General features: G+C 43.8%; 1 long non-coding RNA gene across 1 annotated transcript; it reads left to right on the top strand.

Annotated features, from left to right (window-relative positions):
- Positions 1 to 339: 339 nt before the first annotated feature.
- Positions 340 to 15,841, top strand: LOC123488367. The gene is made up of 3 exons (XR_006660034.1): positions 340 to 419; positions 636 to 742; positions 15,800 to 15,841. It is a non-coding gene; the product is annotated as an uncharacterized LOC123488367 (long non-coding RNA).
- The last annotated feature ends 870 nt before the right edge of the window (positions 15,842 to 16,711 follow it).

Here is a 16,711-nt window from a genome sequence, read left to right as displayed (position 1 = left end):
GGAAGAGACACCAACGGCCGGGTGAGTCCATTCAAAGCTACGTGGCTAATCTGAGGGATTTGGCTAGCTCTTGTAACTACGGGTCACTTAAAGTATTTAGTCAGCCACCAATTGTGCAAGTTTTCCCACTTACAAAGATGAGAGGCCTGTAATTTTCATCATAGGTACACGTCAACTATGACAGACAAAATGAGAAAAATCCTGTAAATCACATTGTAGGATTTCTAATGAATTTATTTGCAAATTATTCTGGAAAATAAGTATTTCATTATTATGGTTGGGTCGGTATATATCATGTGAATTTTTCTTTCTTTTTCGTAGTCCTATGTTGCTCAGTGGGTAGAGCGTAGCGCTTGTAACCCCATGGAAGCGGGTTCGGTCCCCGAGGCTGCCCACGTAAAATGTATGCAAGCATGACAGTAAGTACAGCGTCTGCTAAATGGCATAATGTTTTCTTATTATGATGGGGTTGTTGGTTGGTTAATAGTGATGGGGTGGTGGAAAGAGGAAGGTGAGAGGATACTGGAGTATAAATAAATATGAGTATGGTGTGGCGTGATGCAAATATTGTATGAAAATGAAATGATTTATGATGTATGGTTTTTGTACGATTTTTATAAAAACCCTTAAATCAGAACCAAGCAAACTGCTCGCAAATCCACCCGTGGCAAAGCCTACAGGATGCAGCTCGCCGCCAAGGCCCAACTGCTAAGGGCCTCTACACTTTCTGTGCCACGTACAGGTAGGCCTACATGTATTATAGATTATAGTGGACTCCAAATTAAATAATGTACTATGTTGCTATTACTGCTTTTAGTGTCTCAAAAGTATTTGAGTGGTCCACAATGTGGATTTTTTAACCTGTTTTGTATTGTCAAATGATGTATCATTGTGAAGTGACAGACTTTTTTTTTCTGTGATGGATTGTTATTACTGAAAAAAACTGCTGTGTCTTGGAAGTTGACTTCTTGCTGATGAATTGTGTATTTAACCTTAATGGATGGATGGATGGATGATTGTTGAGAATGTTTAGGAAATATGTAAATAGTTGAATGTCGTGAGGCCAGGCTCCTATTATATCGTCTAAGAATCGGTAATAAAAGGTGGGTTGGTATGGACACTTGGCCAGTGCCTCTCTCTCCCATTCAGCGTCTCTCTCCCATTCAGCCATGAGTATATTTGCGTATGCATGTGCACATTTTTTCCCATAGCTGTTCCCGCCACCTGTAGGTAATAGTGATCGTTGAATAAAAAGTTATTGCTAGTAAGGCTGATTTCTAATAGTTGTAGTATTTCTTTGTCCGGTCTAGTGTTAACAGGATATCTCTTGAAAATGTTTCTAACTGCTTGTATTCCTGTTGCTGTATTTATATTAGTGTATAGGCCATCAATATCTATTGTTAATATGTGGGTTTGGGAGAGAACAACTATTGGTCCAATCCTCTCCATGAAGTGATGTGTCCCTAAGATAACTGGGGTGCTTAGTGGAGAGGGGGTTGATATAATAGTCAATGTATTCTGAGATGTTGTAGGACTCACTGTTGCAGTCAGAAGCAATTGGTATCCGGGGGAACCTCAAAGGGAACTATCCAGGTGTCTGGTTCTTTGTGTATTTTCGGGAGTAGGTGAAACAGTCTAGGTCGTGGGGTGTCTGGTACAAAGAGAAAGTTCCGTTGTTTAGCAGTGATATGTTTTTCATAGAGGGTTTGAATGATTTGCCTTAATTGTATTTGTGTCTGTAGTTGTATACGGTTGTCTATTGGTTGATAGTGTTTAGTGTTGGATAATTGTCTGTTTGCTTCGTATGTGTATTGGTGTTTATCTATTATAACTATTTTTGATCCTTTGTCTGCTGGTTTCGGTATATTTTGTGGGTTGTTTTTAAGTTGTTTTATGGCCTCTCTTTCTATGTGGGTGAGATTGTCTTTTGTGTCTGTCTGATGTTTGATAAACCAGGTGTAGTTCTGCCCTCTGCGGGGGGGATCTGAGGTAGTGGCTGTAAATAATAGCATTTGGAAAAGTGTTTTTTGCTTCTTTATACATGTCTGCCAGCTGTTTGAGGGAGGTCTGGTAGGGATCATGGTACTTGTTGGTTATACCCACCTAGAGAAACACCTGGCAGGTGTCTTTTTCAGAACCTTGGCAAAATGATAAATATTTGCACCTGGGTAGCTGTCGATTTGTATGTTTGGGTTATTGAATGAGGATATTCTGTTGAGGTTGGAATCTCCTAGTATCAGTGTGGATGCTGTGCCTATGAAGTTCCAGTCTGCCACTGAGATGGCATGGTCCAAGTCCTGTTGACGGGAGGAGATTCTATTGAAGCGAATTAATTGTGATTTCGCTATACCTTTTGAAAGTGTGTTTTGGATGGTAGCTGTGTTTATGGAGTAGAGCATGTGTATCTGTAGGTTTAAAGTATACTTTGGTGAGTAATGTTTTCTGTGTTGCATTGTTTTGGTTGAAGAAGGCTGTTGTATCCAAGATATGTACTTCCATTGGATCTATTGTGTATTTAACTTGAATTGATGCATGGTGATTATTGAGAATATTAATGAAATCTGTGAAACGTGTGCATATGCAGGTGCAAATTTCTTAGCCATAGTTGTTCCCTTCACCTGTAAGTAGTGCCTACCATTAAACCTGAAGTCATTGCTCGTCAGGCTGATCTCTAATAGTTCTAATATGTCGTTGTCCAGTCTATCCCTATCTGGAAACCTATTGAAAAGTGTTCTAACTGCCTCTATCCCTACTACTGTGTTGATATTGGTGAATAAGCTATCTATATCAATTGTATCTATATCAATGGTATACACACACACAAATCAATCAAATCAAATTTTATTGGTCACATGCGCCGAATACAACAGGTGCAGACATTACAGTGAAATGCTTACTTACAGCCCTTAACCAACAGTGCATTTATTTTAAACAAAAAAAGTAAGGATAAAACAACAACAAAAAAAGTGTTGAGAAAAAAAAAAGCAGAAGTGAAAATAAAGTGACAGTAGGGAGGCTATATATACAGGGGGGTACCGTTGCAGAGTCAATGTGCGGGGGCACCGGCTAGTTGAGGTAGTTGAGGTAATATGTACATGTGGGTAGAGTTAAAGTGACTATGCATAAATACTTAACAGAGTAGCAGCAGCGTAAAAAGGATGGGGTGGGGGGGCAGTGCAAATAGTCCGGGTAGCCATGATTAGCTGTTCAGGAGTCTTATGGCTTGGGGGTAGAAGCTGTTGAGAAGTCTTTTGGACCTAGACTTGGCACTCCGGTACCGCTTGCCGTGCGGTAGCAGAGAGAAGAGTCTATGACTAGGGTGGCTGGAGTCTTTGACAATTTTGAGGGCCTTCCTCTGACACCGCCTGGTATAGAGGTCCTGGATGGCAGGAAGCTTTGCCCCAGTGATGTACTGGGTCGTACGCACTACCCTCTGTAGTGCCTTGCGGTCAGAGGCTAAGCAGTTGCCATACCAGGCGGTGATGCAACCAGTCAGGATGCTCTCGATGGTGCAGCTGTAGAATTTTTTGAGGATCTGAGGACCCATGCCAAATCTTTTTAGTCTCCTGAGGGGGGAATAGGCTTTGTCGTGCCCTCTTCGCGACTGTCTTGGTGTGTTTGGACCATGATAGTTCGTTGGTGATGTGGACACCAAGGAACTTGAAGCTCTCAACCTGTTCCACTACAGCCCCGTCGATGAGAATTGGGGCGTGCTCAGTCCTCTTTTTTTTTCCTGTAGTCCACAATCATCTCCTTTGTCTTGGTCACGTTGAGGGAGAGGTTGTTGTCCTGGCACCACACGGCCAGGTCTCTGACCTCCTCCCTATAGGCTGTCTCATCGTTGTTGGTGATCAGGCCTACCACTGTTGTGTCGTCGGCAAACTTAATGATGGTGTTGGAGTCGTGCCTGGCCATGCAGTCATGGGTGAACAGAGAGTACAGGAGGGGACTGAGCACGCACCCCTGAGGGGCCCCCCGTGTTGAGGATCAGTGTGGCAGATGTGTTGTTACCTACCCTTACCACCTGGGGGCGGCCCGTCAGGAAGTCCAGGATCCAGTTGCAGAGGGAGGTGTTTAGTCCCAGGATCCTTAGCTTAGTGATGAGCTTAGAGGGCACTATGGTGTTGAATGCTGAGCTGTAGTCAATGAATAGCATTCTCACGTAGGTGTTCCTCTTGTCCAGGTGGGAAAGGGCAGTGTGGAGTGCGATAGAGATTGCATCATCTGTGGATCTGTTGGGGCGGTATGCAAATTGGAGTGGGTCTAGGGTTTCTGGGATTATGCTGTTGATGTGAGCCATGACCAGTCTTTCAAAGCACTTCATGGCTACAGACGTCAGTGCTACGGGTCGGTAGTCATTTAGGCAGGTTATCTTAGAGTTCTTGGGCACGGGGACTATGGTGGTCTGCTTGAAACATGTTGGTATTACAGACTCAGTCAGGGACATGTTGAAAATGTCAGTGAAGACACTTGCCAGTTGGTCAGCACATGCTCGGAGTACATGTCCTGGTAATCCGTCTGGCCCTGCGGCCTTGTGAATGTTGACCTGCTTAAAAGTCTTACTCACATCGGCTACGGAGAGCGTGATCACATAGTCATCCGGAGCAGCTGGTGCTCTCATGCATGCTTCAGTGTTGCTTGCCTCGAAGCGAGCATAGAAGTGGTTTAGCTCGTCTGGTAGGCTTGTGTCACTGGGCAGCTCGCGGCTGTGCTTCCCTTTGTAGTCTGTAATAGTTTTCAAGCCCTGCCACATCCGACGAGCGTCAGAGCCAGTGTAGTATGATTCAATCTTAGACCTGTATTGACTCTTTGCCTGTTTGATGGTTCGTCGGAGGTCATAGCGGGATTTCTTATAAGCGTCCGGGTTAGAGTCCCGTTCCTTGAAAGCGGCAGCTCTACCCTTTAGCTCAGTGCGGATGTTTCCTGTAATCCATGGCTTCTGGTTGGGGTATGTACGTACGGTCACTGTGGGGACGACATCATCGATGCACTTATTGATGAAGCCAGTGACTGATGTGGTGTACTCCTCAATGCTGTCTGAAGAATCTCGGAACATGTTCCAGTCTGTGCTAGCAAAACAGTCCTGTAGCTTAGCATCTGCATCATCTGACCACTTTTTTATTTACAGAATCACTGGTGCTTCCTGCTTCAGTTTTTGCTTATAAGCAGGAATCAGGAGGATAGAGTTATGGTCAGATTTACCAAATGGAGGGCAAGGGAGAGCTTTGTATGCGTCTCTGTGTGTGGAGTAAAGGTGGTCTAGAGTTTTTTTCCCTCTGGTTGCACATTTAACATGCTGGTAGAAATTAGGTAGAACGGATTTAAGTTTCCCTGCATTAAAGTCCCCGGCCACTAGGAACGCTGCATCTGGATGAGCGTTTTCCTGTTGATTAATGGCCTTGTACAACTCATTCAGAGCAATATTAATGCCAGCATTGGTTTGTGGTGGTAAATAGACAGCTATGAAAAATATAGATGAAAACTTGCTTGGTAAATAGTGTGGTCTACAGCTTATCATAAGATACTCTACCTCAGGCGAGCAAAACCTCGAGACTTCCTTAGTATTTGATTTTGTGCACCAGCTGTTGTTTACAAATATACATAGACCGCCACCCCTTGTCTTACCAGAGTCAACCGTTCTGTCCTGCCGATGTAGCGTATAGCCTGCTAGCTGAATGTTATCATTGTTGTCGTTCAGCCACGACTCCGTGAAACATAAGATATTACAGTTTTTAATGTCCCGTTGGTAGGATAACCGTAATCTTAAAACATCCATTTTATTCTCAAAAGCTTGAACGTTGGCTAATAGGATTGATAGAAGAGGCAGTTTACTCGCTCGCCGTCGGATCCTTACAAGGCACCCGGATCTGCGTCCGCGATATCTCCGTCTCTTCCTCACGCGAATGACGGGGATCTGGGCCTTGTCGGGTGTCTGTAGAATATCCTTCGCGACCGCCTCGTTGAAGAAAAAATCTTCGTCCAATGCGAGGTGAGTAATCGCTGTCCTGATATCCAGAAGCTCTTTTTGGTTATAAGAGACGATGGCAGAAACATTATGTACAAAATAAATGACAAATAACGCGGAAAAACACACACAATAGTACAATTGGTTAGAGGGCTGTAAAACGGCAGCCATCATCTCCGGCGCTGTTCTTAATACTCCACACACACACACAGTGGGGAAAAAATGATTTAGTCAGCCAACAATTGTGCAAGTTCTCCCACTTAAAAAGATGAGAGAGGCCTGTAATTTTCATCATAGGTACACGTCAACTATGACAGACAAATTGAGAAAAAAGAATCCAGAAAATCACATTGTAGGATTTTTTATGAATTTATTTGCAAATTATGGTGGAAAATAAGTATTTGGTCACCTACAAACAAGCAAGATTTCTGGCTCTCACAGACCTGTAACTTATTCTTTAAGAGGCTCCCCTGTCCTCCACTCGTTACCTGTATTAATGGCACCTGTTTGAACTTGTTATCAGTATAAAAGACACCTGTCCACAACCTCAAACAGTCACACTCCAAACTCCACTATGGCCAAGACCAAAGAGCTGTCAAAGGAACCAGAAACAAAATTGTAGACCTGCACCAGGCTGGGAAGACTGAATCTGCAATAGGTAAGCAGCTTGGTTTGAAGAAATCAACTGTGGGAGCAATTATTATGAAATGGAAGACATACAAGACCACTGATAATCTCCCTCGATCTGGGGCTCCACGCAAGATCACACCCCGTGGGGTCAAACTGATCACAAGAACGGTGAGCAAAAATCCCAGAACCACACGGGGGGACCTAGTGAATGACCTGCAGAGAGCTGGGACCAAAGTAACAAAGCCTACCATCAGTAACACACTACGCCGCCGGGGACTTAAATCCTGCAGTGCCAGACGTGTCCCCCTGCTTAAGCCAGTACATGTCCAGGCCTGTCTGAAGTTTGCTAGAGTGCATTTGGATGATCCAGAAGAGGATTGGGAGAATGTCATATGGTCAGATGAAACCAAAATATAACTTTTTGGTAAAAACTCAACTTGTCGTGTTTGGAGGACAAAGAATGCTGAGTTGCATCCAAAGAACACCATACCTACTGTGAAGCATGGGGGTGGAAACATCATGCTTTGGGGCTGTTTTTCTGCAAAGGGACCAGGACGACTGATCCGTGTAAAGGAAAGAATGAATGGGGCCATGTATCGTGAGATTTTGAGTGAAAACCTCCTTCCATCAGCAAGGGCATTGAAGATGAAACGTGGCTGGGTCTTTCAGCATGACAATGATCCCAAACACACCGCCCGGGCAACAAAGGAGTGGCTTCGTAAGAAGCATTTCAAGGTCCTGGAGTGGCCTAGCCAGTCTCCAGATCTCAACCCCATAGAAAATCTTTGGAGGGAGTTGAAAGTCCGTGTTGCCCAGCGACAGCCCCAAAACATCACTGCTCTAGAGGAGATCTGCATGGAGGAATGGGCCAAAATACCAGCAACAGTGTGTGAAAACCTTGTGAAGACTTACAGAAAACGTTTGACCTGTGTCATTGCCAACAAAGGGTATATAACAAAGTATTGAGTAACTTTTGTTATTGACCAAATACTTATTTTCCACCATAATTTGCAAATCAATTCATTAAAAACCCCTACAATGTGATTTTCTGGATTTTTTTCTTCTCATTTTCTCTGTCATAGTTGACCTATGATGAAAATTACAGGCCTCTCTCATCTTAAGTGGGAGAACTTGCACAGTTGGTGGCTGACTAAATACTTTTTCCCCCACTGTATGTATCTATATATATATATATATATATATATATATATATATATATATATACATACATACATACATACATACATACAGTGGGGGAAAAAAGTATTTAGTCAGCCACCAATTGTGCAAGTTCTCCCACTTAAAATGATGACAGAGGCCTGTAATTTTCATCATAGGTACATGTCAACTATGACAGACAAAATGAGATTTTTTTTTCTCCAGAAAATCACATTGTTGGATTTTTTATGAATTTATTTGCAAATTATGGTGGAAAATAAGTATTTGGTCAATAACAAAAGTTTCTCAATACTTTGTTATATACCCTTTGTTGGCAATGACACAGGTCAAACGTTTTCTGTAAGTCTAGTTACAGGATGTAGTCTAGTTGCAGTACGTAGTGTAGTTGCAGTACGTAGCCTAGTTGCAATACGTAGCCTCGTTGCAATACGTAGCCTAGTTGTTGGATGTAGCCTAGTTGCAGGATGTAGCCTTGTTGCAGGATGTAGCCTAGTTGTTGGATGTAGCCTAGTTGCAGGATGTAGCCTTGTTGCAGGATGTAGCCTAGTTGCTGGATGTAGCCTAGTTGCAGGATGTAGCCTAGTTGCAGGATGTAGCCTAGTTGCAGGATGTAGCCTAGTTGCAGGATGTAGCCTAGGTGCAGGATGTAGCCTAGGTGCAGGATGTAGCCTAGTTGCAGGATGTAGCCTAGTTGCAGGATGTAGCCTAGTTGCAGTACGTATCCTAGTTGCAGTACATAGCCTAGCTGCTGTACGTAGCCTAGTTGCAGTATAGGCTAGTTGCAGTATGTAGCCTAGTTGCAGTATAGGCTAGTTGCTGGATGTAGCCTAGTTGCAGGATGTAGCCTAGTTGCAGGATGTAGCCTAGTTGCAGGATGTAGCCTAGTTGCAGGATGTAGCCTAGTTGCAGGATGTAGCCAGTTGCAGGATGTAGCTGCAGGATGTAGCCAGGTGCAGGAAGTAGCCAGTTGCAGTACGTAGCCTAGTTGCAGTACATAGCCTAGCTGCTGTACGTAGCCTAGTTGCAGTATAGGCTAGTTGCAGTATGTAGCCTAGTTGCAGTATAGGCTAGTTGCAGGAAGTAGCCTAGTTGCAGGATGTAGCCTAGGTGCAGGATGTAGCCTAGGTGCAGGATGTAGCCTAGTTGCAGGATGTAGCCTAGTTGCAGGATGTAGCCTAGTTGCAGGAAGTAGCCTAGTTGCAGGAAGTAGCCTAGTTGCAGTACGTAGCCTAGTTGCAGTACATAGCCTAGCTGCTGTACGTAGCCTAGTTGCAGTATAGGCTAGTTGCAGTATGTAGCCTAGTTGCAGTATAGGCTAGTTGCAGGATGTAGCCTAGTTGCAGGATGTAGTCTAGTTGCAGTACGTAGTGTAGTTGCATTACGTAGCCTAGTTGCAGTACGTAGCCTAGTTGCAGTACGTAGCCTAGTTGCAGTACGTAGTCTAGTTGCAGTACGTAGCCTAGTTGCAGTACGTAGCCTAGTTGCAGTATGTAGCCTAGTTGCAGTACGTAGCCTAGTTGCAGTATGTAGCCTAGTTGTTGGATGTATTCTAGTTGCAGGATGTAGCCTAGTTGCAGTACGTAGCCTAGTTGCAGGATGTAGTCTAGTTGCAGTACGTAGTCTAGTTGCAGTACGTAGCCTAGTTGCAGTACGTAGCCTAGTTGCAGTACGTAGTCTAGTTGCAGTACGTAGTCTAGTTGCAGTACGTAGCCTAGTTGCAGTACGTAGCCTAGTTGCAGTATGTAGCCTAGTTGCAGGATGTATTCTAGTTGCAGGATGTAGCCTAGTTGCTGGATGTAGCCTAGTTGCAGGACGAAGCCTAGTTGCAGTACGTATCCTAGTTGCTGGATGTATTCTAGTTGCAGGATGTAGCCTAGTTGCTGGATGTAGCCTAGTTGCAGGACGAAGCCTAGTTGCAGTACGTAGCCTAGTTGCAGTACGTAGCCTAGTTGCAATACGTAGCCTACCGACGGAGCTGTGCATGTGGATGAGGTGCACGACCTGCGCATGTGAATTTGTTGATGGCTTACTGTAAGTGAATATATACTGTAAACAGTGAAAGTGAATGTAGCATATTCATTAGATACAGGTATTCGTGCTTATTTGTATGTTTTGGATGAATTTGTTTATTGCATTTATTTTGGGGGGTATTTGAATGCACTAAATTACATTGTATTTTAGTGCTCTGTTGAGCCATGGAAGATTCTCAAATCCATAAGACGTGTTATGCTGGGGATTTTAGTGTGGGTAGAGGGATGGCTGTCCTTCCATTTACACCAATTGTACAGTCAGCTCCTGGGAGTAGAGCGTTTGCTAGTCCTGAGTTTGCAAGCACTGGGAGGGGTAGGCTGTTTGTTCCACCTGACCAGGGTATCCCACCTCTGTCTTTTGATGTACCATCATCCACAGTACTCGGTGATAATGGGACGCCTCCGAGTCAGCTTAGTGACCTTATTAAGCAGATTGGTTCAGAGATAGGAGAATCTATCAGAGCGAGTTTACTGCAGCCTGGGGTTTCAAGTCTTTCTCCTGCCCGTCCCCCTCACCAACCCCAGCAGTTTCCCCTGCCTGAGCAGTGTGGGTCAACCTTTATTGATGCGTCCAAGCTGAATCTGGTTGTGAAGTCAGATGTTAGTGCTCCACCTCTTTTTAGGGGTGATGGCTCAGATAAGTACTCTGTCCTGGAGTGGGAGGAGTTAATGGAAGTCTACCTAGAGAAGAGGGGTTACACTGGGTCTTGGAATGTTGGGGAGGTGATGTCTAGGCTCATGGGGAGGGCACGGGATTTGACCAAAGTCTGGAAGCGTAACAACCTTGTTGTCACAGATGTTAAGGCGTTGTTCAGTGTTTTCAAGCAACACTTTGGGGATACTGTCTGCTCAGGTATGCCATTAGCTGATTTCTATTCAATCAAACCATATGCTAATGAGGGTCCAATAGATTTCTGGATTAGTCTTAACAAAGCTGAAGAGGCAGCCAAACAGTACCTTGTGAGTGAGGGCAGGACCTTACCCAATCAGTGCTCAGAGTTGGCAGTCATGTTTGTACGCAACTGTCCTGATAAAGAGTTGGCCTAAGTGTTCAAGAGCAAACCCATTCGTGACTGGACAGCCAGTGAGGTACAGGATCGGTTGGATGAACTGTTAAGGGAACGTAAAGCATGTAGAACACAACTTTCATAGCAGGTTGCTGCTGTTTTTGACTGCCCTCAGGAGGGAGTGGGTCCTGTGAAAATACCTAATGTGTCATCTTTTTCTCAATGTGGCCGTGAACCAGACCAGGCACCATCTGTATCTGAGGGTGGGACGTTAAAGAAAGTTTTGACTTTGTTAGAGAAGGCTCTGGTCAGCAATACTCAGTCTGTGAGTGGCGCAGTGGTCTAAGGCACTACATCGCAGTGCTAGCTGTGCCACTAGAGATCCTGGTTCGAATGCAGGCTCTGTCGTAGCCGGCCGAGACCGGGAGACCCATGGGGCGGCGCACAATTGGACCAGCGTCGCCTAGGGTAGTGGAGGGAATGGCCGGCTCAGTTCGTAGAGCATGGTGTTTGCAACGCCAGGGTTGTGGGTTCGATTCCCACGGGGGGTATTGTAGTGTCTGAAGGTCTATTGATTTTGCTGATGTTTGCAAATTGTGTAATAAATTAACTTTACTCTGCTTTGCTGAAGCATTTGGAAAAGCATTGCTACATAGGTTTCTTGGAATAGAGGACATTTGGATATATGTGAAAGCCGGGGATTGGTTTATTAAAATCACGCCATACTATGTCACATAGGATATAAATACTGTGTCTTAAACAAAGGACTGAGAGAGAGACAACATATTGGATCAACAGATTGGCCGTTTCTCTCCAGATATAACTGCAGATATCTGTAAATTAATACTGTGAACTTTGATACAATAAATCTTTATAATCAAAGAACAGTGTAAGCGGACTTCTTATCATCACAGCATAATTAGCAACGCTGTCTTGGACACCACAGTATGAAAAAATAAAAAGTAACGTATGCTCTGGATAAGAGCGTCTGCTAAATGACTTAAACATGTTAAATGTAGAGGGCCCCGTAAACAGTTCCACAAACGTCAGCATGAGTGCGCTGACTGTGGAAGCACTAATCACTGGACCAAAGCTCACTGTCAGATGCACCAGCTGTGCGTCAAGTGCTTTTCTCCAGGCCACATGAGCTTTGACTGTAGTGAGGCTGGGCAGCGACAGAACCCTGGATGTGGACAGACTTGCAGGTCTCAGGAAAACTAGAAAGCCTCCGTTCTGAGGAGGGCAATGTGGGGCATTCTTATTTTTCCTCCACTGATGATGATATCCAATCTGTTTATTCTTACTTTTGTGAGTCAGTACCCAAGAACAACACAGTCATTTTTTAGAACACAATGAGAATTACTCAGAATGACAGTTTGTTTTACACCACTGTGCTAGTACAGGATAAAGTTGAGCTGAAGGGGATGTTAGATAGTGGGTCCATGGCTACTACTCTGCGCGCAGATATTGTACCTCGGTTGAGGGAGGTAGGAGTGGTAGAGGGGAACTTTCTAGCTCCTTCAGACATCATCCTGGTGGGTTGTGGTGGGAACAAACTAGCCCAGTGGGCATGTGTGACTTAAAAATTCAACTTTATGGCTTCTGTTATGTAGTCCCAGTGCTTATTGTTGATGGGCAGGTTGATGAATTCATTGTGGGCACTAATGTGTTGAAGTCTCTGATTAGACAGTTCAAATCAAATGACAGCTACTTTCGGGTGGCGGGTACACTAGGTTCCTCTAGCCAGTGTGATGTCAAATCTGGAGAGATGGAGAGGAGACTCCATCCCAGATAAAGTGGGCACCATTAAGTTGAAGAGAGCAGTAACGCTCCAACCCATGCGTGAGCATCTGGTGTGGGGCCGCCTACCCCCAAAGACAAAACTCTCTGTGGGCAGTACTGTTGTTGTCGAGCCCAGCACGTCTCGCTGTGTGAATCGACACATACTAGTGGGGAGAGTAGTTACGCCTCTGTGGGGGGATGGATGGCTCCCTGTGAAGATTGTGAATCCAACAACATCGCCAGTTACCCTGAGACGAAATGCTAAAGTGGCGGATGTGTACCCTTGCATTGCATTGGAGTATTTTAATGATGTCAAGCAGCAAGCAGCTCATCAGAATGTGGCAAAGGCTCAATGTGACAGATCACATGGCAGTCTGACAGCTAAGAGTTCAGTTGGTGGCAGTGTAGATAATGGCAACAGTACACTGAGGAATCTTGGAATTCCAGGCCTGTCTGTTGAGGAGTGTCCAGTTTCACAGTTCTGGAAAGATAAACTTGTCAACTTAATTGGGAAGTATGACACAGTGTTCTCTAGACATAGCCTAGATTGTGGCGAGGCAAAGGAGTTCTGCCATCACATACGGCTGACTGATGACCGCCCATTTCGATGACCTTATCGTAGGCTGTCTCCAGCTCATTACCAAAAACTCTGGGAAACACTGGATGATATGGAGGAAAAGGAAATCGTCAGAAAATCCAGCAGCGAGTATGCCTCACCATTGGTGCTGTTGTGGAAAAAGAATGGGGACTTGCGCCTATGTACTGACTTCAGGTGGTTAAATGCCCGCACAGTAAAGGATGCTCATCCCCTGCCTCATCAGGCTGATGTACTGGCCGCGCTGGGAGGTAATGCCTTCTTCAGCACAATGGATTTGACGTCAGGGTATTACAACGTGCCCCTGCATGAAGAGGACAAGAAATACACTGCCTTTTCCTCCCCTTTAGGTCTGCATGAGTACAATCGGTTACCTCAGGGCCTCTGCAACAGCCCGGCTACTTTTATGAGAATGATGCTGACCATCTTTGGTGACCAAAACGTTCTAAGTCTCCTTTGTTACTTGGATGATCTGATGGTTTTTGCTAAGACGGAGGAAGAGAGTCTGCAGAGACTTGAGATGGTTTTTCAGCGGTTGCAGGAGCACAACCTTAAACTGTCTCCGTCTAAGTGCAAGTTTCTGAGGAGGTCTGTAAAGTTTTTGGGCCACATCATTTCTCAGGAGGGTGTAGCCACTGACCCTGCTAAAGTTCAAACCATTTTGAATGTGACTGAGAGTGAAGCTGAGAGTGAAGCTGATGGTGTCACACCGTCTCCTATCAAAATGGGTGCTTTCCTTGGTATGGTAGTATACTATCAGCACTACATTGAGAATTGTTCCCTGGTTGCTAGGCCATTGTTTCAGCTAACTACAGGTCAGAAGAAGCCTAGGAGAGGCAAGGGTAGGAAGAGTGATGTATGCACTCATAATGATGTATGCACTCACTAACTGTAAGTCGCTCTGGATAAGAGCGTCTGCTAAATGACTAAAAATGTAAAATAAAAATGATATCCAGTACATACGGTGGGGAGAACAAGTATTTGATACACTGCTGATTTTGCAGGTTTTCCTACTTACAAAGCATGTAGAGGTCTGTAAATTTTATCATACGTACACTTCAACTGTGAGAGACGGAATGTAAAACAAAAATCCAGAAAATCACATTGTATGATTTTTAAGTAATTAATTTGCATTTTATTGCATGACATAAGTATTTGATACATCAGAAAAGCAGAACTTATTATTTGGTACAGAAACCTTTGTTTGCAATTACAGAGATCATACGTTTCCTGTAGGTCTTGACCAGGTTTGCACACACTGCAGCAGGGATTTTGGCCCGCTCCTCCATACAGACCTTCTCCAGATCCTTCAGGTTTCGGGGCTGAGATCCCCAAAGCCTACAAGAATTCTGATAGTGAAACTCCACTCAGCTGGGATGGTGCTGTGCCTGATGTTGTTAACTTGATTGAAGATGCTTTGTCAGTCTGGTCTGTGACAATCTACCAGGATTCTGATCAGTCGTCTGACACTACTAGTGTTGAGTCGGAAATTGAAAGTGTGCTGGCTCCGGATATGCTGATCTGTAGTACTCCCCAACCTGAGGTTAGACCTTTGAGCACGGTTGGTGCTGTCCGTGACATTCCTGCTAGGTTTTTGGGTGAGGGTGTTCGGACTAGACTAGGTAGATTTATTAATCCAGTGAATAGGCTAATCCAAACTATGTCTACACAGGAAATGAAACAATTCTTGGTTTCTCAGTGACGGTAGGATATTGCCTACCTTTTTTGTTGTTGTGTATATGTGGTAATCTAAGTGGGTCTTAGAGTGATTTGTGGGTTTGTATAATATTTTTGACAATTCATGTAACTTTGTGTGTAGTTCATCAGCATAAAATGTATTTGGCATTTTATGTATAGGGTTGAATAAGGGATTAGCTACCTCTTATTTTTCCTAATCCTTCACGGGATAGCTTTCCAGCTGATCAACCATTTGTGGGTCTAGAATTAAGGGACTACACTGGGTTACTCTGTCGCCCTGTGGGTGTGAAATGTTTTTTTTCTTTCTTTGCTTTGTTACCTTCGAGGTAATGTGTTTTGTTTTGTGTTTATAATCTAGTGTAAAACAGTAGGGGTGAATGTAGTAGTGTGATGTTGTTCCCCTAGATTATGCACCAAGTTGCACACAAGGACAGTTCAACTAGGCCAGATCAAGAGGGGATGTTAATAAGTTAATAATAATAATAATAATAATAATAATAATAATAATAATAATTCAATGTGGTTTTTATTCAATTACAGATGCATAGCTAATGTAATTTTTTGGTGTACAAACATTTTTATATATCTATATTGTAAATACACCTAATTGTAAAAGTTTTGTATATTTTGGTTTGGTCCATCGCGGGTTATCTGTATTTATGTACCCTCTTATTGTTCTCTTTTGCCTGTCCTTCAACTAGCAAGGTATGTTGTCCTTGGCGCCGTAATTTGTCAATATAAAACTGTGGTAAAGTTACACAAAGTGCTGTTACGCAACTATAGGTTTTGTTACAATGTGGACAATATAAAGATTTATGTTAACAACGTTCACCAAGCTCGCTAATTTGGGTACCTATTGTAACTCGGGAGTATTTGGGTCAGTGTTTGAGTGAGTTTCTATGTGCTCACGCAGGTGCCCGAGAGCTGTGGCTGCACCAAGGGCTAACCTATTGTGTGTTGTCTCTTCGTGTACAGGTATGTCTTTTATTTTGTCAGAATTATGTTGTATATCATTTTACTTGTATTGTATAGTGTGTTGTTAGGCACTGAATGTGTGCATGCAACACCTGTTCTCTTTTGCCTGACCTTCAACTAGCAAGGTGCCCGAGAGCTGTGGCTGCACCAAGGGCTAACATCATTTTTTTGTCTCTTCGTGTGCAGGTCGAATAAAAATTATCCAACCATCAGAATTCCAGTTGTGGCAGTGTCCTAATTAAAAGTACACAACGCAGAACGAACCACACTACATATGCATAATGATGTAGTAAACAACATCGCTCTGCGTGGGAACTTTTGGTGGGGGGAAGTAGCCTTTATAAGTCTCCATGGTGGGTAAAGACCATCACTTCGTTGTCTTGTTGGGAATAGTAATAATTTGTGACAGTACGCATTGTATTAGTCTAACGGTTGTTTTTAATTTAGTTTCTCACATTAAACAGACATTTGAGAAGGATTTGAGAAGCAAATTGCTTGCAGTTGTACCTATGACACACAGACACACTAAAGCTGTACAGTGTAGTTAGAAAAGTCAATTTACATTATTTGCAGATGTGTTCCCTTTTATTTACAAATCGAAAAATGTAACATTTGAAATGAATGTGGCAGAACAGTTAAGCATAGAGTTCCTGTGGGAGTCTTCTCCTTCAGTCTTTTTGCCTCCTATGCCTCGTTTCCTATTAGATGGGATTTTCCCAATGCCAAGTTCACCTGAGACAGCCGCTATCCAGTGTCATGTGTTGCTGAATTACAGATCTCGCTAGCCCAATGTCGCTGCTGTCCATGGTGCTGAAATATCCAATCTCGGCTATTTGCATACATAGGACCA

Source organism: Coregonus clupeaformis, unplaced genomic scaffold (genome assembly GCF_020615455.1).
Source record: "Coregonus clupeaformis isolate EN_2021a unplaced genomic scaffold, ASM2061545v1 scaf2229, whole genome shotgun sequence".
NCBI lineage: Eukaryota > Metazoa > Chordata > Actinopteri > Salmoniformes > Salmonidae > Coregonus > Coregonus clupeaformis.
Note: the sequence above shows the minus strand (reverse complement) of the source record. Positions and strands in the feature narration are given on the sequence as shown.